Source organism: Pongo pygmaeus, chromosome 12 (assembly GCF_028885625.2).
Source record: "Pongo pygmaeus isolate AG05252 chromosome 12, NHGRI_mPonPyg2-v2.0_pri, whole genome shotgun sequence".
Taxonomy (NCBI): Eukaryota; Metazoa; Chordata; class Mammalia; order Primates; family Hominidae; genus Pongo; species Pongo pygmaeus.
This window is the reverse complement of record NC_072385.2, coordinates 16946290-16969580: the sequence shown is the minus strand read 5'-3', so window position 1 is coordinate 16969580 and position 23291 is coordinate 16946290.

Genomic DNA, 23291 nt, shown 5'->3' with positions numbered 1-23291 from the left:
GAATGCAATGTGGAATGAAATGTGGAATGTAATGGAAACTGGAATGGAATACGATGGAAAGTGGATTGGAATGGAATGGAATGTGGAAGAAATGGAATGGAATGGAATGGAATGGGAAATGAAATGCGGAATGGAATTTGAAATGAAATGAAATGGAACGTGGGATGGGATGAAATGGCACATGGAATGCAATAGAATTGAACTTCGATAGGAAAGTATTGGAATGTGGAATGGTATATGGAATGTAACCTGGAATGGAATAGAATGGAACGTGGAATGGCATGGAATGGAATGTGGACTGGAATGGAATCGAATGGAATGGCATGCAATCTTTAATGGAAGGTGGAATGGAAAGTGGAATGGAAAGGAATAGAACGTGGAATGGAATGTAGAATGGAAAGTGGAATGCAAGGCGGAATGGAACGTGGAAGGGATGGTGGAATGGAAAGTGGAATGGAACATGGAATGGAAGGTGCAATGGAACGTGGAATGAAATGGAATAGAACGTGGAATGTAATGTGGAAGGAATGTAGAATGGAATGGAATGGAATGTGGAAAGGAGTGTAATCAAATGTGGAATGGAATGTGGAATGAAATGGACTGGAATATGGAATGGAATGTGGAATGGAATGGAATGGAATGTGGAAAGTAATTGAATGGAATGTGGATTGGAAAGTTTAAAGGAATCGAATGGAAGGGAATGTGGAATGAAACTTGCAATGGAACATGGAATGGAATGTGGAATGGAATGTGGAATGGAGCGTGGAATGGAATGTGGAATGGAACATTGAATGGAACGTGGAATGGAATGGAATTGAATGTGGAATGGTACGTGGAATGGAATGGAATGGAACGTGGAAAGGAACGTGGCAAGGAACATGGAATGAAACATGGAATGTAATGTTGAATGTAATGTGGAGTGGAAAGAAAGAAATGTGGAATAGAATGTGGATTGGCATGGAATAGAATCCGGAATGGAATAGAATGGAATGCAATTGTAGGGAATGTGGAATGGAATGGAATGGAACGTGGAATGGAACGTGGAATGGAAAGTGGAATGGAATGTGGAATGGAATGTGGAAAGGTATGGTATGGAAGGTGGAATGGAATGTGTAATGGAAGGGAATGCAATGTGGAATGGAAAGGAATGGAATGTGGAAAGGAATGAGGAATGGAATGGAATGGAATGGAATGGAATGGAATGAAAGGGAATGGAATGCGCAATGGAAAGGAATGGAATGTGGAATGGAATGGAATTTTATGGAATATGGAATGGAATGGAATAGAATGGAATGGAATATGGAAAGGAAAGGAATGGAAAGTGTAATAGAATGGAAAGGAATGGAATGCAGAATGGTCTGGAATGGTAATTGGAATGGAAAGTAGTGGAATGGAAAGTAATGGAATGGAAAGGAACGTGGAAATGAATGGAATGGAATGTGGAATAGAATGTAATGGAATGGAATGGAATGCGGTATTGAATGGAATGCAAAGTGGAAGGAAATCGAATTGAATGTGGAATGGAATGGAATGGAAGATGGAATGGAATGTGAAATGGAATGTGGAAAGGAACATGGAATGAAATGAAATGGATCGTGGAATGGAATGGAATGGAACATGGAATGGAATGGAATGGAACTTGGAATGGAACGTGGAATGGAATGTATAATGGAATGGAAAGAAATGTGGAATGGAATGTGGAATGGAATGAAATGGAATGGGGAATGGAATGGAATGGAATATGGAATGGAATGGAAAGGAAGGTGGAATGGAACGCTTAATGGAAGGTGGAAAGGAATGTGCAATGGAATGGAATGGATTGTGGAATGGAATGTGCAATGGAATGGAAAGGAAAGTAGAGTGCAATGGAATGGAATATGGAATAGAATGTGGAATGGAATGGAATGAGGCATGGAATGCAATGGATCGTCGAGAGGAACGTGAAATGGAATGTGGAATGGAATCTGAAATGGAATGGAGTGGAAAGTGTAATAGAATGGAATGGAATGTGAAATAGAATGGAATGGAATGGAATGTGGAATAGAATGGAATGGAATGGAAGGTGGAATGGAATGTGGAATGGAAAGCTTTGGAATGTGGAATGGAATGGAATGGAATTTGGAATGGAATGGAATGGAATGTGGAATGGAATGGAATCGAATGTGAAATGGAATGGAATGCAAGGTGGAATGGAATGTGAAATCAAATGGAATGGAACGTGGAATGGAATGTTGAATGAAGTGGAATGGAATGTGAAATAGAATTTAATGGAATGGAAGGTGGAATGGAATGTGGAATGGAAAGGAATCGAGTGTTGAATGGATTGGAATGGAATGTGGAATGGAATGGAAACTGGAATGGAATGGAATGGAATGTGGATTCGAATGGAATAGAATGTGGAAGCAATGGAATGGAATGGAATGGAATGTGAAATGGAATGTGGAATGGAATATGAAATGGAATGAAATAGAACGTGGGATGGAATGAAATGGAATGTGGAATGGAATAGAATGGAATGTGGAATGGCATGGAATGGAATGTGGAATGGAATGGAATCGAATAGAATGGAATGCAATGTCTAATGGAAGGTGGAATGGAACGCGGAATAGGATGGAATACAACGTTGAATGGAATGTGGAATGGAAAGTGGAATGGAACGTGGAATGGAAGGTGGAATAGAACGTGGAATGGAAGGTGGAATGGAACGTGTAACGGAACGTGGAATGGAACACGGAATGCAATGTGGAATGGAATGGAATAGAACGTGGAATGTAATGTGAAAGGAATGTGGAATGGAATGCAATGGAATGTGGAAAGGAGTATAATCGAATGTAGAATGGAATGTGGAATGGAATGGAATGTGGAATGGAATGTGGAATGGAATGGAATGGAATGTGGAATCAATGTGGAATGGAATGGAATGGAATGTGTAATGGAATGTGGAATGGAATGGATTGGAATGTGGAAAGGAATCTGGAATGGAATGGAATGGAATGTGGAAGGGAATGTGGAATAGAATGTAAAATGGAATGGGATGGAAAATGGAATGGAATGTGGAATGGATTGGAATGGAAAGTGTACTGGAATGTGGAATGGAATGCGGAGCGGCATGTGGAATTGAACGAAATGCAATGTAGAATTTAATGTGGAATCTAATGGAATTGAATCTGGAATACAATGTGGAAGGGAATTGAATGGAATGCACAGTGTAATGGAATGGTATGGAAACTGGAATGGAATGGAATGCAATGTGGAATGTAATGGCATGGAACATGGAATGGACCGTGGAACGGAATGTGGAATGTGTAATTAAATGTGAAATGGACAGGAATGGAATGGAATGGAATGTGGAATGCAATGTGGAGTGCAATGGAATGCAATGCCGAATGTAATCGAATGGAATGGAATGGAATGTGGAATGGAATGTGGAATGAAATGAGGAATGGAATGGAAAGGAATGTGGAAAGGAATGTGGAATGGAAATAATGCAATGATCAATGTAATGGAAAGGAATATGGAATGGAATGGAATGGAATATGGAATTGAATGTGGAATGGAATGGAATATGGAATTGAATGTGGAATGGAATGCAATGAAATGGGGAAAGAATGTGGAATGCAATGGAATGGAATGCGGAAAGGAATCGAATGCAATGGAATGTGGAATGGAATGGAATGGCATGTGGAATTAAATGTGGAATGTAATGTAATTGAATCTGGAATAGAATGTGGATTGGAATGGAATGGAAAGCAAAATGGAATGGAATGCAATGGTATGGAATGTGGAATGGAATTGAATGCAATGTGGAATGGAATGGACTGCAACGTGCAATGGAACGTGGAATGGAATTTGGAATGTGAAATTTAATGTGGAATGGACAGGAATGAAATGGAATGGAATGTGGAATGGTATGTGGAATGGAATTAGGAATGGAATGGAATGGAATGTGGAATGGAACGGAATGGAATGCAAAAAGGAATGGAATGGAATGGAATGGAATGGAATGCGGAACGGATTGTGGAATGGATTCTCAAATGGAATGTGGAACGAAATGTGGAATGGAATGGAATGGAATGCGGAATGGAATACGGAATGGACTGCAGAATGGAATGTGGAATGGAATGTGGAATGAAATGTGGAATGGAATGGAATGGAATGTGGAATGGAATGTGGAATGGAATTGATAGGAATGTTGAATGGAATGTGGAATGGAATGTTTAATGGAACAGAGTGAAATGTGGTATGGTATGTGGAGTGGAATATGGAATAGAAAGTGTAATGGAATGGAATGGAATGTGGAATGGAACAAGGAATGAATTAGAATGGAACGTGGAATGGAAAGTGGAATGCAATGTGCAATGGAATGTGGAATGGAATGTGGAATGGAATGTGGGATTGAATGTGGAATGGAGTGTGGAATGGAATGGAATGCAATGTGCAATAGAATGTGCAATGGACTTTAATGGAATGTGGAAGGGAAAGTGGAATGGAATATGGAATGGATTGTGGAATGCAATGTGAAACGGAATGGAATGGAAGGTGGAATGGAAAGTGGAATGGAGTGTGGAATAGAGTTTGAAAAGGAATGCAATGGAATGTCTAATGGAACGTGGAATGGAATGGAATGGAACATCGAACAGAACTTGGAATGGATCGTGCAATGGAACGTGGAATGGAATGTGGAATGGAGCATGGAATAGAATGTGGAATTCAATGTGGAATGGAACGTGGAATAGAATGGAATGGAAGGTGGAATGGAACGTGGAATGGAATGCAATGGAAGGTGGAAAGGAATGTGCAATGGAATGTGGAATGAAAAGTGGAATGGACCGTGGAATGGAATGGAATGGAACGTGGAATGGAAAGTGGAATGGAAGGCGCAATGGAACGTGGAATGTAATGTGGAAAGTAAGGTGGAATGGAAAGGAATGGAACGTGGAATGGAATGTGAAATGGAAGGGAATGGAATCCGGAATGGAATTGAATGTGGAATGAAATGGAATGGCTTGTGAAATGGAAACAAATGCAATGCGGAATGGAATGGAATTTTATGGAATGCAGAATGGAATGGAAGGGAATGGAATGGAATGTGGAATGGAAAGGAAAGTAAAGTGGAATGGAATGGAATGGATTGGAACGTGGAATGGTATGGAGCGGAAAGTGGAATGGAATGGAATGGAATGGAATGGAATGTGGAATGGAATGTGGAATGGAAAGGAATGGAATGTGGAATGGAATGGAATGGAATGTGGAAAGGAATGTAATCGAATGTGGAATGGAATGTGGAATGGAATGGATTGGAATGTGGAATGGAATGGAATAGAATGTGGAAGGGAATGAGGAATGGAATGTGGAATGTAAGGTGGAATGGAATAGAAAGGAATGTGTAATGGAAAGTGGAATGGAATGAAATGGAATGTGGAAGGGAATATGGAAGGGAATGTGGAAGGGAATGTGGAATGGAAAGGGGAGTGGAAAGGAATGGAATGTGGAATGGAATGTGGATTGTAATGCAATGGAATGTGGAATGGAATATGGAATGGAATGGAAAGGAATGTGGAAGGGAATGTGGAATGGAATGTGGAATGCAATGTGGAATGGAATGGAATGGAATGTGCAATGAAATGTGGAATGGAATGGAAACGAATGTGGAAAGGAATCTGGAATGGAATGTAATGGAATATGGAAAGGAATGTGGAATGGATTGGAATGGAATGTGGAATTGAATGTGGAATAGAATGGAATGGAATGTTGACAGGAATGTGGAATGGAATGTGGAGTGGCATGTGGAATTGAACCTAATGGAAGGTGGAATGGAATGTGGAATGGAATGTGCAATGGAACGTACTATGGAACGGAATGAAATGTGGAATGGAAAGTGAAATGGGATGTGGAATGGATGTTGGAAAGGAGTGGAATGGAATGTGGAATGGAACTTGGTATGGAATGTGGAATGGATCGTGGAATCGAATGGAATGGAATGTGGAATCGAAAGTCGAATGGAATGGAATGTGGAAGGGATCGTGGAATGGAATGGAATGGAATCTGTAATGGACCGTGAAATGGAATGGAACGGAACATGTAATGGAACTTGGAATGGAATGTGAAATGGAATGTGGAATGGAATGTGCAATGGAATGTTCAATGGATTGTGGAGTGGAACGTGGAATGGAATGGAATGGAAAGTGGGGTGGAAGGTGGAATGCAACGAAAGGAATGTGGAATGGAATGCGAAATGGAATGTGGAACGGAATGTGGAATGGAAAGGAAAAGAACGTGGAATGGAAAATGGAAAGGAATGTGGAATGGAACTTGGAATGGGATGGAATGGAATATGGAATGGAACGTGGAATGGAAAGTAATGGAATGTGGAATGGAATGTGGAATTGAATGGAATGGAATGTGGAAGGGAATGTGGAATGGAATGTGGCATTGAATGTGGAATGGAATGGAAAGGAATCTGGAAAGAAATCTGGAATGGAATGGAATGGAATGTGGAAAGGAAAGTGGAATAGAATGTGGAATGGAATATAATGGAATGTGGAATGGAATGTGGAATGGAATGGAATGGAATGTGGACTGGAATGTGGAATGGAATGTTCAATGGAAACGAATGGAATGTGGAAAGGAATGGAATGGAATGTGGCATGGAATGCAATTGAATATGGACTGGAATGGTATGGAATGGAAGGGAAAGTTGAATGGATTAGAATGGAACATTGAATAGAATAGGGAATGGAATGGAATTGAAGGTGTAATTTAATGCAAAGGAATGGTATGGAATATGGAAAGGAATAGTATGCAAAGTGGAATGGAATGGACTGGAACAAGGAACGGATCATGGAATGGAATGTGGAATGGAATGTGAAATGCTGCGGAATGGAATGGAATAGAATGGAATGCGGAATGGAATCTGCAATGGAATGGAATGGAATGTGAAATGGTATGAGCAATGGAATGTGGAAAGAAATGTGCAATAAAATGGAATGGAATGTGGAATGGAATGTGGAAATGAAGGGATTGCAATGTGAAATGAGTGTGGAATGGAAAGTGGAATGGAATGGAATGGAACGGAATGGAATGTACTGCGGAATGGAATGTGAAATAGAATGGAATGTGGAATGGAATGTGGAATGTAATGTGGAATGGAATGTGGAAAGTAATGTGGAATGAAAAGTGCAATGGAATGGAATGTGGAAAGGAATGTGGAATGTAACGGATGGGAATGTGAAATGGATTGTGGAATGGAACGCAATGGAATGTGGAATCGAATGTGGAATTGAATGTGGAATGAAACGTGGAATGGAACGAGGAATTTAATGGAATGGAGCTTGGAATAGAATGTGAAATGGAATGGAAGGGAATGTGGAATGGAATGTGAAAAGGAATGGAATGGAAAGTGGAATGTAACGTGGAATGGAAAGGAAAGTAATGTGGAATGGAATGTGGAATACAATGTGGAATGGAAAGTGGAATGGAATGGAAAGGAATGTGGAATGGAATGTGAAGCAGAGTGTGTAATGGAACGTGGAATGGAATGGAAAGGAATGTGGAATGGAATGTGAAACTGAGTGTGTAATGGAAAGTGGAATGGAATGGAATGCAATGTGGAATGGAATGTGAAACTGAGTATGGAATGGAAAGTGGAATGGAATGGAATGGAATGTGGAATGGAACGCGTAACGGAATGGAACTGAATGGAATGGAAAGTGGAATGGAATTTAATGGAATGTTGAATGGCATGTGGAATGGAAAGTGAAATGGAGTGTGGAAAGTTACGGAATGGAATGTGGAATGGAATGAGGAATTGAGTGTGGAATGGAATTTAATGTATTGTGGAATGGAATGTGGAATGGACTTTAATGGAATGCAGAATGGAAAGTAGAATGGAATATGGAATGGATTGTGGAATGGAATGTGGAAATGAATGAAATGGAATGTGCAATGGAATATGGAATGGAGTACGGAATGGAACCCAGAATGGAATGCCATGGAATGTGGAATATAACGTGGAATGTAATGGAATGGGACGTGGTATTGAACGTGGAATGGAACGTGGAATTTAATGGAATGGAACATGGAAAGTGGAATGGAACTTGGAATGGAATGGAAAGGAATGTGGAATGGAACATGTAATGGAATGGAATGGAACGTGAAATGGATCGTTGAATGGAACGTGGAATGGAATGTGGAATTGAAAGTGGCATGGAATGTGGAATGCAATGTGGAATGGAACGGAATGGAATGTGGAATGGAATATGGAATTGAGTGTGGAATGGAATGGAATGTGGAATGAAATGTGGAATGGAACGTGGAATGGAATGCAATGTGGAATGGACTGTGCAATGGAATGTGGAATGGAATGGGAATGGAACGTGGAATGGAATGGAATGTGGAATAGATTGGAGAATGGAATGTGGAATGTAATGTCGAACGGAAAGGATTGGAACGTGGAATGGAATGGAATGCAATGGAATGTGGAATGTAATGTGGAATGAAATGGAATTGAATGTGGAATGGAATGGAATGGAATGGAATGTCGAATGCAAAGTGGAATGCAAAGTGGAATGGAATGGAATGGAATGTGGAATGCAACGTGCAATGGAATGGAATGGAATGGAATGCAATGCGGAATGGAATGGAATGGAATGTGTAAGGGAATGTGCAATGGAATGGTATGGAATATGGAAAGGAATGTGGAATGGAATGTGGAATGTAATGCGGAATGGAATGGAATGAAATCTGGAATGAAATGTGCCTTTGAACGGAATGGAATATGCAATGGAATGGACTGGAATGTGGAATGGAATGTGGAATAGAATTTAATGGAATGTGTAATGGAATGAGGAATGGAATCGAATGGAATGGAATGAAATGTGGCATGGAATGGAATGAAATTTGGAATGAAATGTGGAATGGAAGGTGGAATGGAATGGAATGAAATGTGGAATGGAATTTTGAAAGAATGGAATGGAATGTGTAATGGAATGGAATTGAATGGAATGGAATGGAATCTGGAATGGAACGTGGAATGTAATGGAATGGAATGTGGAATGGAATGTGGAATGGAATGGAATGGAATTTGGAAAGGAATCTGGAAAGAAAAGTGGAATGGAATGGAATGGAATGTGGAATGGAATGTGGAATTGAAAATGGAATGGAACGAGGAATAGAATGTGGAATAGAATGTGGATTGGAATGTGGAATGGAATTGAATGGAAAGTGGAATGGAACTTGAAAAGAATGGAATGCAACTTGGATTGGGTTGTGGAATGGAATGTGGAATGGAACGTGGAATGGAACGTGGAATGGAATGGAATGGATTGTGGAAATGAACGGAATGGATCTTGGAATGCAATGTGTAATGGAAAGTGGAATTGAATGTGGAATTAAATGGAAGGGAATGTGGAATGGAATGTGGAATGGAATGAAATGGAATAGGGAATGGAAAGGAATGCAACGTGGAATGGAACGTGGAATGGAATGGAATGGAACGTGGAATGGAATCTGGAATGCTATGGAAAGGAAGTTGGAATGCAATGTGGAATGCAACGTGGAATGGAAAGTGGAATGGAACGTTGAATGGAGTGGAATGGAACGTTGAATGGAATGGAATGGAAAGTGGAATGGAACGTGGAATGGAATGGATCGTGGAATGGAAGGTGGAATGGAATGGAATGTGGAATGGAAGTGAAAGGAAGGTGCAATGGAATGGAGTGGAGTGGAATGTGGAATGGAATGGAATGGAATGGAATGGAATGCGGAATGCAATTGAATGTAATGTTGAATGGAATGGAATGGAATAGAATGGAATGAGGAATGGAATTGAATGTAATGTTGAATTGAATGGAATGTGGAATGGATTGTTTAATGGAATAGAATGAAATTTGGAATAGAATGGAAAGGAATGGAATGTGGAATTGAATGTGGAATGGAACGTGGAATGGAACGGAATGGAATGTGCAACAGAATGCAACGGAATGTGGAATCAAATGGAATGGAATGGAATATAAAGTGAAATAGAATGTGGAAGGGAATGTGAAATGGAATGTGGAATGGAATGTGGAACGGAATGATATGGAACGTGAAATTTATTGGAATGCAATGTCGAATGGAACGTGTAAATGGATCATGGAATGGAAAGAGGAATGGAATGTGGAATGGAATGTGGAATGGAATGGAATGGATTGTTGTATGAAATGTGGAATGGAATGGAGTCGAATGTGGAATAGAATGCAGAATGGAATGCAATGGAATGAGAATGGAATGTGGAAACGAATGGAATGGAATGTGGAATGGAATGAATTGGAATGTGGAATGGAATGTGGAAGGGAATGTGGAATGAAACGTGGAATGGAACGTGGAATTTATTGGAAAGGAACTTGGAATAGAATGTGAAATGGAATGGAAGGGAACGTGGAATGAAATGTGCAGTGTAATGGAATGGAATGTGGAAGGGAATGGAATGGAATGTGGAATGGAATGTGGAATGGAAAGGAATGTAATGTGGAATGTAAAGCGGAATGGAATGTGGAATGGAAAGTTTAATGGAATGGAAAGGAATGTGGAATGGATCATGGAATGAAATCCAATGGAACGTGGAATGGAACGTGGAAAGGAATGTGGAAAGGAATAGAATGTGGAATGGAATGTGGAATGGAGTGTGGAATGGAATAGAATGGAAAGTGGAATGGAACATGGTATGTAAGGGATTGGAATGCAGAATGGAATTTGGAATTGATCGTGGAATGGAAAGTAGAAGGTAACGGAATGGAACGTGCATTTGAATGTGGAAGCCAATATGGAATAAAAAGTGGAATGTAATGTGGAATGGAATGTTGAATGTAAAGGAAAGGAATGCTGAAAGGAATGGAATTGAATGGGGAATGAAATGGAATGGAATGTGGACTGGAATGGTGTGGAATGGAATGGAATGTGCAATGGAAGGTGGAATGAAACGTGGAATGGAATGGAATAGAAGCTGGAATGGAATGTGGAATGGAAAGTGGAATGGAATGGAATGGAATGTGGAATGGAATGTGGAATGGAATGGAATGCAATGTGGAATGGAATGCGGAATGGAATGGAATGGAATGTGGAAGGGAATGTGGAATGGAATGTGGAATGGAATGTGGACAGGAATGAAATGAAGTCTGGAATGTAAGTAGAGTGGAATGTGGAATGGAATGGAATGTGGAATGGAATTTGGAATGCAATGCAATGGACAGAAGTAGGGAATGTGGAATTTAATGTGGAAAGTAATGTGGAATGTAATGGAATGGAAAGTGGAATACAATGTGGAATGGAATGGAATAGAATGACAAATGGAATGTGGAATGGAATGGAATGGAATGCCGCATGCAATGTGGAATATAAACTGAAATTGAATGGAATGGAATTTTGAATGGAGTGTGGATTTTTGAATGGAAATGGAATGTAACAGAATGTGGATTGGAAAGTAATGGAATGTGGAATGGAATGTGGAATGGAATGGAATGCAAAGTGGAATGGAATGGAATGGAATGTGGAATGGAATGGAATGGAATTTGGAATGCAATGCACTGGAATGGATTGGAATGTGGAATGGACTGTGGAATGGAATATGGAATGGAATGGCAATCAATGTGGAATGAAATAGAATGGAATGCGGAATGGGATGTTGAATGCAATGGAATGGAACGTGGAATGGATTGTGGAATGGAATGTAGAATGGAATGTGGAATGGAATGGTACGGAAAGTGGAATTGAAAGGAATAGAATGTGGAATGGGATGGGAAATGGAATGGAATGGAATGTGGTGTGCAATTTGGAATGAAATGGAATGGAATGGAATGTGGACTAGAATGTGGAAAGGTATGTTGAATGGAATTTGGAATGGAAAGTGGAAAGGAATGGCACGGAATGTGGAATGGAATGAAACGGAATGTGGAATGGAATGTGGAATGGAATGGCACGGAATGTGGAAAGGAATGGAATGGAATGTGGAATGGAATGCGGATTGGAATGCAATGCAATGTGGTGTGGAATGTGGAATGGGATGGAATGGAATGGAATGTGGAATGGAATGGAATGGAATTGAATGTGGAATGGAATGAAATGGAATGTGGAATGGAATGGAATCTAATGGAATGTGGAATGGAATGGAATTTGGAATTCAAAGAATGGAGTGGGATGTGGAATGTAATGGAATGGAATTTGAAATGGAATGCAATGGAAGGTAATGTTGGAATGGAATGGAATTGACGGTGGAATGGAATGAAATGGAATGTCGAATTCAATGTGTAATTGAATGTGGAATGAAATGGAATGGAATGTGAAATGGAATGCGGTATGGAATGGAAAGAAGTGTGGAATGGATTGTGCAATGGAATGGACTGGAATATGGAATGGAATGTGGAATGGAAAGGAACGGAAAGTAGAATGGAATGGAATGGAATATGGAATGCAAAGGAATGGAATGTGGAATGGAATGGAATGTAACGCGGAATGGGAAGGAAAGGAATGTGGAATGAAACTGAATGGAATGGAATGGAACATGGAATGAAATGTGGAACGGAAAGTTGATTGGAAAGGGGAATGGAACGTGGAATGGAATGTAATGGAACGTGGAATGGAAAGGGGAATGGAATTGAATGGCTTATGAAATGGAACGTGGAATGGAATGGAATGGAATGTGGAATGGAATGTCTAATAGAATGAGGAATAGATTGTGGAATGCAGTGGAATTGAATGTGGCATGGAATGTGGAATTGAATGTGGAATACAATGTGGAATGGAATGGAATGGAATGTGGCATGGAAAGTGGATTGAAATGTAGAGTAGAATGTGGAATGGAATGGAATGTGGAATGGAATGGAATGGAATGTAGAATGGAATGGTGTGGAATGGAACGTGCAATGGAATGTGGAATGGAAAGGAATGGAATGTGGCACGGAATTTGGAATCGAATGCGTAATGGAATGGAATGGAATGGATGGTGAAATGGAATGGAATGGAATGTGGAATGGAGTGGAATGGAATGGAATGTGGAAACGAATGGAATGGAAAGTGGAATGGAATGTGGAATGCAAAGTTGAGTGGAATGGAATAGAATGTGGAATGCAATATAATGGAATGGAAAGTGGAATGGAATGGAATGGAATGGAATATGGAATGGAATGGAATGGAATTTGGAATGGAATTGAATGGAATATGGAATTCAATGTGGAATGGAATGGAATGGAATGGAATGTGGAATAGAATTGAATAGAATGTGCAATGAAATGGAATGGAATCTAATGTGGAATGGAAGGTAGTGGAAAGGAAAGGAATGTGGAGTGGAATGTAATGGAACATGGAGTGGAATGGAATGGAAAATGGAATGGAATGGAAAGGAATGTGGGGTGGAATGGAATGGAATGGAATGGAATGTGGAATGGAATGGAAAGGAAAGAAATGTGATATTGAACGGAAAGAGGAATGGAATGTATAACAGAATGGAATGGAATGGAATGTGGAATGCAATGGAATGGAATGTGGTATGGAATGGAATGGAAAGTGAAACGGAATGGAATGCCCAATGGAATGGAATGGAATGGAATGTGGAATGGAATGGAATGTGGAATGGAATGGAATGTGGATTGGAATGTGTAAGGGATGAAATATGACGGAATGTGGAATGGAATGGACTGTGGAATGGAATGGAATGGAATGTGGAACGGAATGGATGGAAATGTGGAATGGAATGGAATGGAAAGTGAAATGGAATGGAATGTGGAAAGGGAAGGAATGGAAATTGGACTGGAATGCAATGGAATGTGGATTTGAATAGAGTGGAACGAGGTTTGCAATGGAATGGAGTGTGGAATTTAATGCAATGGAATGTGGAATGGAAGGGAATGGAATGGGGAATGGAATTTGGAATGCTATGGAATGGAATGAAATGTGGAGTGGAATGTAATGGAATGTGGAATTGAATGGAATGGAATGTGGCATGGAATGGAATGGAATGTGGCATGGAATGGAAAGGAATGTGGAATGGAATGGAATGGAACGTGGAGTGGAATAGTATGGAAGGTGGAATGGAGTGGGATGGAACCTGGAATGGAATGTGGAATGGAAAGGAAGGAATTGATTGTAAAGTGGAATGGAATGGAATGTGGAATGGAATGGAAATGAATGTGGAATGGAATGTGGAATATAATGGAATGGAAAGAGGAATGGAATGTGGAATGGAATGGAATTTGAAATGGAAATAGAATGCATTGTGAAATGGAAATAGAATGGAATGTGGAATGGAATGGAATTTGAAATGGAAATAGAATGCATTGTGAAATGGAAATAGAATGGAATGTGGAATGGAATGATATTTAATGAAGAATGGAAAGGAATGGAATGTGGAATGGAATGGTGTACAATGTGGAACGGAACGTGGAATGGGATGGAATGGAAAGTGGAATGGAATGTGGAATGGAATGGAATGGAATGTGGAATGGAATGGAATGTCGAATGGAATGGGCTGGAATGGAATGTGAAATGCAAAGGAATGGAATGGAATGGAATGTGGAATCGAGTGTCATGGAATGGAATAGAATATGCAATGGAATGTGGAAAGGAATGGAATGCTATGTGAAATGGAATGTGGAATGGAATGGAATGGAACGTAGAATGTAATGTAATGTAATGTGTTATGGAATGAGGAAAGGAGTGGAATAGAATGGAAAGGAATTTGGAATGTAATGGAGTGGAATGTGGAACGGGAAGTGAAATGGAATGGAATGGAATGTGGAATGGAATGTGGAATGGAATGGAATGGAACAATGAACGGAATGTGGAATTTAATGTGGAATGGAATGGAATGGAATGTGTAATGTATTAAGGATTGGAACGTGGAATGGAGTGGAATGGAACGTGTAGTGAAATTTGGAATGGAAAGGAGTGGAATCTGGAATGGAAAGTGGAATAGAATCGAATGGAATGTGGAATGGAATGGAATGGAACTTAGAATGGATTGAGGAATGGAACGTGGAATGGAACGAGGAATGCAATGTGGAATGCAATGGAGTGGAACGTGGAATGGAATGAGGGAATAAACGTGGAATGTAATGGAAAGGAATGTGTAATGGAATGTCTAGATTCCATTCCATTCCATTCCACACTCAATTCCACATTCCATTCCATTCCATTACACATTTCATTTCATTCCATTGCACATTCCATTGATTTCCATTCCACATTCTATTTCACATTCCATTCCACGTTCCGTTTCACATTCCATTCCACTTTCCATTCCACTTTCCCTTCCATTCCATTCCACGTTCTATTCCATTCCATTCCACATTGCATACTATTCCATTCCACATTCCATACCCTTCCACTGCATTCCATTTTGCATTGCATTCCATTCCATTCCCTATTCTATTCCGGGTTCCATTCCAATCCATTCCACATTCCATTCCTTTCCATACCATCCCAGGCCACATTCCATTCCATTCCATTCCACATTCCATTGCATTCTTTCCACATTCCATTCCTTTCCATTGAATATTCCATTCCACATTCCATTACATTTCCTATTCTACATTCCGTTCCAAATTCAATTCCAAGTTCCATTCCATTCCATTCCACTTACCATTCCACGGTCCATTCCACCTTCCATCCCACATTCCATTCCATTCCAATCAACATTCAATTCCACATTCCATTCCACGTTCATTACACATTCCATTCGGTTCCATAGCACGTTCCATTCCACATTCCATTCCACCTTCCATTCCGTTCAATTCCACATGCCACTCTAATTTCCATTCCACATTCCTTTCCACATTCCATTCCATTCCATTCCAGGTTCCGTTCCACATTCCTTTCCATTCCATTGCACATTCCATTCCACATTCCATTCCATTCCATTCCACATTCAATCCCACATTCCATTCCACATTGCCTTCCTCATTCCATTCCATTCAATTCCACATTCCACTCCACATTGCATTCCATTCCATTCCACGTTCCATTCCATATTCCATTCCATTACATTCCAAGTTCCATTCCATATTCCATTCCACGTTCCATTCCACATTCCTTTCCATTCCATTCCACGTGCCGTTCCACATTCCACTCCACATTCCATTCCACTTTCCTTTCGTTGCATTCCACGTTCCACCCCACTTTCCATTCCATTCCATTCCACATTCCATTCCACATTCAATTGCACATTCCATTGCACATTCCAATTTACATTCCATTCCACATTCCATTCCACATTACATTCCAATGAAGTCTACGTTCCACTACGCATTCCAATCCGCATTCCATTCCAAGTTCCTTTCCATTCCATTCCACGTTTCATTCGATGTTCCATTACACGTTCCAATCCACTTTCCATTTCTTTCCATTCCAAGTTCCATTCCAAATTCCATTCCACATTCCATTCCATTCCGTTCCACATTCCTTTGCATTCCTGTCCACATTCCATTGCACATTCCCTTCCATTCCATTCCACATTGTATTCCAAGTTCCATTCTATTCAATTCCAAGATGCATTCCACTTTTCATTCCACATTCCATTCCACATTCCATTTCTCATTCCATTCCACATTCCATTACTTTCCATTCTATTTTCCATTCCACATATCATTCCACATTCCATTCCGTTGTATTCCACATTCCATTCCACATTCTTTCCACATTCCATTCCACAATCCATTCCATTCCATTCCACATTCCATTCCACATTCCATTCTATTCCATTCCACGTTCCATTCCACATTACATTCCACGATCCATTCCAAGTTACATTCTATTCCACTCCACGTTCCTTTCCACATTCGATTCCACATTCCATTCCACGTTCCTTTCCATTCCATTCCACGATCCACCCCACTTTCCATTCGTTTCCATTCCACGTTCCATTCCACATTCCATTGCACATTCCATTCCACTTTCCATTGCACATTCCATTCCACGTTCCATTCCACGTTCCAATCCATGTTCCGTTCCATTCAATTCCACGTCCATTACACATTCCATTCCACTCCTTTCCACGATCCATTCCACATTCCTTTCCATTCCATTCTACATTCCATTCCACTCCATTGCACGTTCCATTACACATTCCATTCCACTTCATTCCACAATCCATTCCACATTCCATTCCACGTTCCATTCCACGTTCCATTCCACTTTCCATTCCACTCCATTGCACGTTCCATTACACATTCCATTCCACTCCATTCCAGGATCCATTCCACATTCCATTCCACATTCCATTCCGTTCCATAGCACGTTCCATTCCACAATCCATTCCACATTGTATTCCACGTTCCAATTCATTCAATTCCACATGCAACTCTACATTCCATTCCACATTCCATTCCACATTCCAGTCCAAGTTCCATTCCACATTCCATTCCATATTCCATCACATTCCATTCCACATTCCATCCCATTCCATTCCACATTCTATTCCATATTCCTTTAAACATTCCATTCCATTCCATTCCAGATTCCTTTCCACATTCCGTTCATTGCATTCCACATTCCATTCCATTCCATTCCACATTCCATTCCAAATTTCTGTCCATTCCATTCCACATTCCATTCCAATGAAGTCTACGTTCCACTACACATTCCAATACGCATTCCAATCCAAGCTCCTTTCCATTCCATTCCACGTTCCATTCCACATTGCATTGCACATTCTATTCCACGTTCGTTTACATTCCATTCCACGTTACATTCCACTTTCCATTCCATTCCATACAACGTTCCATTCCACATTCCATTGCACATTCCATTGCACCTTCCATTCCACGTTTCATTTGACGTTCCATTACACGTTCCATTCCACTTTCCATTTCTTTCCATTCCACGTTCCATTCCAAATTCCATTCCGCATTTCATTCCATTCCGTTCCACTTTCCATTGCATTCCTGTCCACATTCCATTGCACATTCCCTTCCATTCCATTCCATATTGTATTCCAAGTTCCATTCTATTCAATTCCAAGATGCATTCCACTTTTCATTCCACATTCCATTCCACATTCCATTTCACATTCCATTTCTCATTCCATTCCACATTCCATTACTTTCCATTCTATTTTCCATTCTACATTCCATTCCACATTCCATTCCATTGTATTCCACATTCCATTCCACATTCTTTCCACATTCCATTCCACATTCCATTCCATTCCATTCCACATTCCATTCCACATTCCATTCTATTCCATTCCACGTTCCATTCCACATTCCATTCTACGATCCATTCCAAGTTATTTTCTATTCCATTCCACGTTCCGTTCCACATTTGATTCCACATTCCATTCCACGTTCCTTTCCGTTCCATTCCATGATCCAACCCACTTTCCATTCGTTTCCATTCCACGTTCCATTCCACATTCCATTGCACATTCCATTCCACTTTCCATTGCACATTCCATTCCACGTTCCATTCCACGTTCCATTCCACGTTCCGTTCCATTCAATTCCACGACCATTACACATTCCATTCCACTCCTTTCCACGATGCATTCCACAATCCTTTCCATTCCATTCTACATTCCATTCCACATTCCATTCCACTCCATTTCACGTTCCATTACACATTCCATTTCACTACATTCCACCATTCAGTCCACATTCCATTCCACGTTCCATTCCACATTCCATTCCGTTCCATAGCACGTTCCATTAAACAATCCATTCCACATTGTATTCCACGTTCCATTTCGTTCAATCCCACATGCCACTCTACATTCCATTCCACATTCCATTCCACATTCCAGTCCAAGTTCCATTCCACATTCCATTCCATATTCCATCACATTCCATTCCACATTCCATCCCTTTCCATTTCACATTCAATTCCACATTCCTTTAAACATTCCATTCCATTCCAGATTCCTTTCCACATTCCGTCCATTCCATTCCACATTCCATTCCATTCCATTCCACATTCCATTCCAAATTTCTGTCCATTCCAATCCACATTCCATTCCATATTCGATTATATTCCTTTCCACATTTCATTCCATTCAATTCCACATTCCATTCCACATTCCATTCCAGGTTCCAATCCATTCCATTCCACTTTCCATTCCACCTTCCATTCCACGTTCCATTGCACGCTCCATTCCACGTTCCATTCCATTCCTTTCCATATTCCTAACCATTGTGTTCGATTTCATTCCGCATTCCATTCCATTCCATTCCACATTCTACTCCACATCCCATTCCACGTTCCATTCCACATTCCATTCCATTCCATTCCATTCTCTATTCCACATTCAATTCCACATTCCGTTCCACATTCCATTTTTCCACTCCACATTACATTCCATTGCATTCCACATTCCATTCCAATCCATTCCTTTCCATTCCATTCCACATTACATTCCACATTCCATTCCACTTTCCTTTCCATTCCATTCCATGTTCCATTCCATGTTCCATTCCACATTCCATTCCACATTCCTTTCCATTCAACATTGCATTCCACTCCATTCCATTCCATTCCACATTCCACTCCATTCCTTTCCACATTCCATTCCATTCCACATTCTATTTCACATTCCAATATATTCCATTCCAAGTTCCATTCCACATTCAATTCCATTCAATGCCAAATTAAATTCCATATCTTTCCACATTAAATTCTATTTCCATTTCACTTTCCGTTGAATTCCATTCCACATTCCATTGCATTCCAATCCACATTCCATTCCATTCCATTGCATTGCATTTAATATTCCATTCCATTTGATTCCACATGCCATTCCCATCCATTCGACATTGCATTCCACATTCGATTCCATTCAATTCCACTTTCCATTCCACAATCTATGGCACGTTCCGTTGCATTCCACTTTGCATTCCCCATTCCATTCCATTCCATTCTACATTTCATTCCATTCCATTCCATTCAATTGCGTTTCACATTCTATTCCATTCAATTCCGCTCCATATTCTGATTCATTCCATTCCACTTTCCACTCCATTCAATTCCACATTCAATTCCACATTCTGTTCCATTCCATTCAAAGTTACATTCCACATTCCATTCCATTCCATTCCATTGCATTCCACATTCCATTCCATTCCATTCTATTCCATTCCACATTCCATTCCGTTTCACGCCACATTCCTTTCCATTCCTTTCCACATTCCATTCCTGATTCCATTCAATTTCATTCCACGCTCCATTTCACTTTACATTCTTTTCCATTCCAAATTCCATTCCAATCCATTAAAATTTCCATTCCATGTTCAATTCCATTCCTTTCCACTTTCAATTCCACATTGCATTCAACATTCCATTCCATTCCATTCCACTTTCCATTCCACATTCCATTCCACATTGCATTACATTCCATTCCCTTCCATTCCACATTCTTTTCCATTCCATTCCACATTACATTCCATTGCACTCCATTACACATTCCTTTCCATTTCATTACACTTTCCATTCCATTCCAATCCATTCAGTATTCCATTCCACATTCCATTCCATTGCAATCCAATTTCCATTCCATTCCATTCCACGTTAAATTCCATTCCATTCCACATTTCATTCCATTCGTTTCCACATTCCATTCCATTCCATGCCACATTCCATTCCATTCCATTCCACATTCCATTCCATTCCACTCCACATTCTAATCCATTCAATTCTATTCCACAATCCTTTCCCCATTCCATTCCTTTCCGTTCCACAATCCATTCCCTTCCATTCCACATAACATTGCATTCCATTCCCTTCCATTCCACAACCCATTCCATTCTATTGCAAATTTCATTCCATTCCATGCCATTCCACTTCCTTTCCATTCCATTCCAACTTCCATTCCATTCCAATGCATTCCATATTCCATTCCACATTCCATTCCATTCCATTCCACATTTCATTCCATTCCTTTCCATTCCACATTCCACTCCATTCCATTTTACATTGCATTCCATTCAATTCCACTTTCCATTCCCTTCCATTCCACATTCCATTCCATTCCTTTCCATTCCGTATTCCTTTCCATTCCATTCCATTCCATTCCACATTTCATTCCATTCCTTTCCATTCCACATTCCACTCCATTCCATTTTACATTCCATTCCATTCAATTCCACTTTCCATTCCCTTCCATTCCACATTCCATTCCATTCCTTTCCTTTCCATTTTCCTTTCCATTGCATTCCACATTCCATTCTTTTCCATTCCACTTTCCATACCACATTGAATGAAATGTGGAATGGAACATGCAATGGAACATGGAGTGGAATGAGTTATGGAATGTGGAATGGAATGGAGTGGAACGTGGAATGGAATGAGGAAAGGAAAGTGGAATGGAACATGGAATGGAACGTGGAATGGAACCTGGAAGGGAAAGTGGGATGCAACGTGCAATGGAATGGAATGGAACGTGGAATGGAATGAGGAATGGAATGTGGAATGCAATGGATTGGAATATGGAATGGAATGAGGGAATAAACGTGGAATGTATTGGAAAGGAAAGTGTAATGGAATGTCTAATGGAATGGAATGGAACAGAATGGAAAGTGGAATGGAATCTGGAATGTAAAGTTGAATGGAATAAAATGGAATGAAATGTGGAATGGAAAGTGGAATGGAAAGGAATGGAATGTGGAATGGAATGGAATGGAATGTGTAAAGGAATCTGGAATGGAATGGAATGGAATGTGGAAAGGAATGTGGAATGGAAATTAGAGTGGCATGTGGAATTGAAGGGAATGGAAGGTGGAATGGAATGTGGAATGGATCGTGCTATGGAACCGAATGGAATGTGTAATGAACGTGGAATGGAATGTGGAAATGAATGTTGATTGGAATGGAATGGAATGTGAGATGGAAGGTGGAATGGACCATGGAATGGTAAGTGGAATGGAATGGATTGGAACTTGGAATAGAATGTGGAACGGAATGTAGAATAGGAAATGTAATGGAATGTGGAATGGAATGTTCAATGGAAAGGAACGGAATGTGGAAAGAATGGAATGAAATGTGGAATGGAATGGAATGGAATGTGGCCTGGAATTTTACGGAATGGAATGAAATGTGGAATGGATTGGAATGGAACCTGGAATAGAATAGTGCATGGAATGGAACAGAATGCGAAACGGAATGCAATGGAAGGGTATGGAATGTGGAATGGAATGGTATGCAATGTGGAATGGAATGGAATGGAACGTGGAATGGAACGTGAAATGGAATGCGGAATGGAATGGAAGGGAAAGTGGAATGGAAAGTGGAATGGAATGTGAAACGGAACGTGGAATGGAATGTGAAATAGAAAGTGGAATGGAAATCAATGGAATGTGCAATGGAATGAAATGGAATGTGTAATGGAATGGAATGGAATGTGGAATTGCATGTGGAATGGAATGGAATGGAATCTGGAATAGAATATGGAGTGGAATGGACTGGAATGCGGAATATAATGGAATGGAATGGTATGGAGTGTGGAATGGAATGGAATGCAATGTGGAATGGAATGGAATGGAATGTGCAATGGAACGTGGAATGGAATGTGTAAAAAAAAAGGAATGGCATGTGGAATGGAATGCGGAATTGACAGGAATGGAATGGAATGGAGTGGAATGTAATGTGGAATGGAATGGAATGAATGCGGAATGGAATGCGAAATGGAATGTGGAATGAAATGTGGAATGCTATACAATGCAATGTGAAATAGAAAATGGAATGGAATGGATTGGAATGTGGAATGCAGTGTGGAATGGAATATGTTATGGAATGGAATGGAATGGAATGGAATGGAGTGGAATGCGGAATGGAATGTCGAATGGTATGGAATGGAATGTGGAAAGGAATGTGGAATGTAATGGATTGGAAAGTGGAATGGAATGTGGAACGGAAAGTGGAAAGGAACGCGATGGAAAATGGAATGGAATGTGGAATGGAATGTGGAATGAAACGTGGAATGGATTGTGGAAATGAATTGAATGAAACATTTACTAGAATGTGGAATGGAATGAAAGGGAATGTGGAATGGAATGTGGAGAGGAATTTAATGGAATGTAGAACAGAATGCAACGGAATATGGAATGGAAAGCGGAATGAAATGGAATGAAATGTATAATGCAATGTGTAATGGAATGTAGTATGGACAGTTGAATGGAATGGGATGGAAAGTGGAATGGAACGTGGAATGGAACTGAAAGGAACGTGGAATGGAATGTGGAATGGAATGTTTAACGGAACGTGGATTGGAATGGAAAGGAACGTGGAATTGAATGTGGAATGGAATGTGGAATGGAATGTGTAATGGAATGGAATGGAAT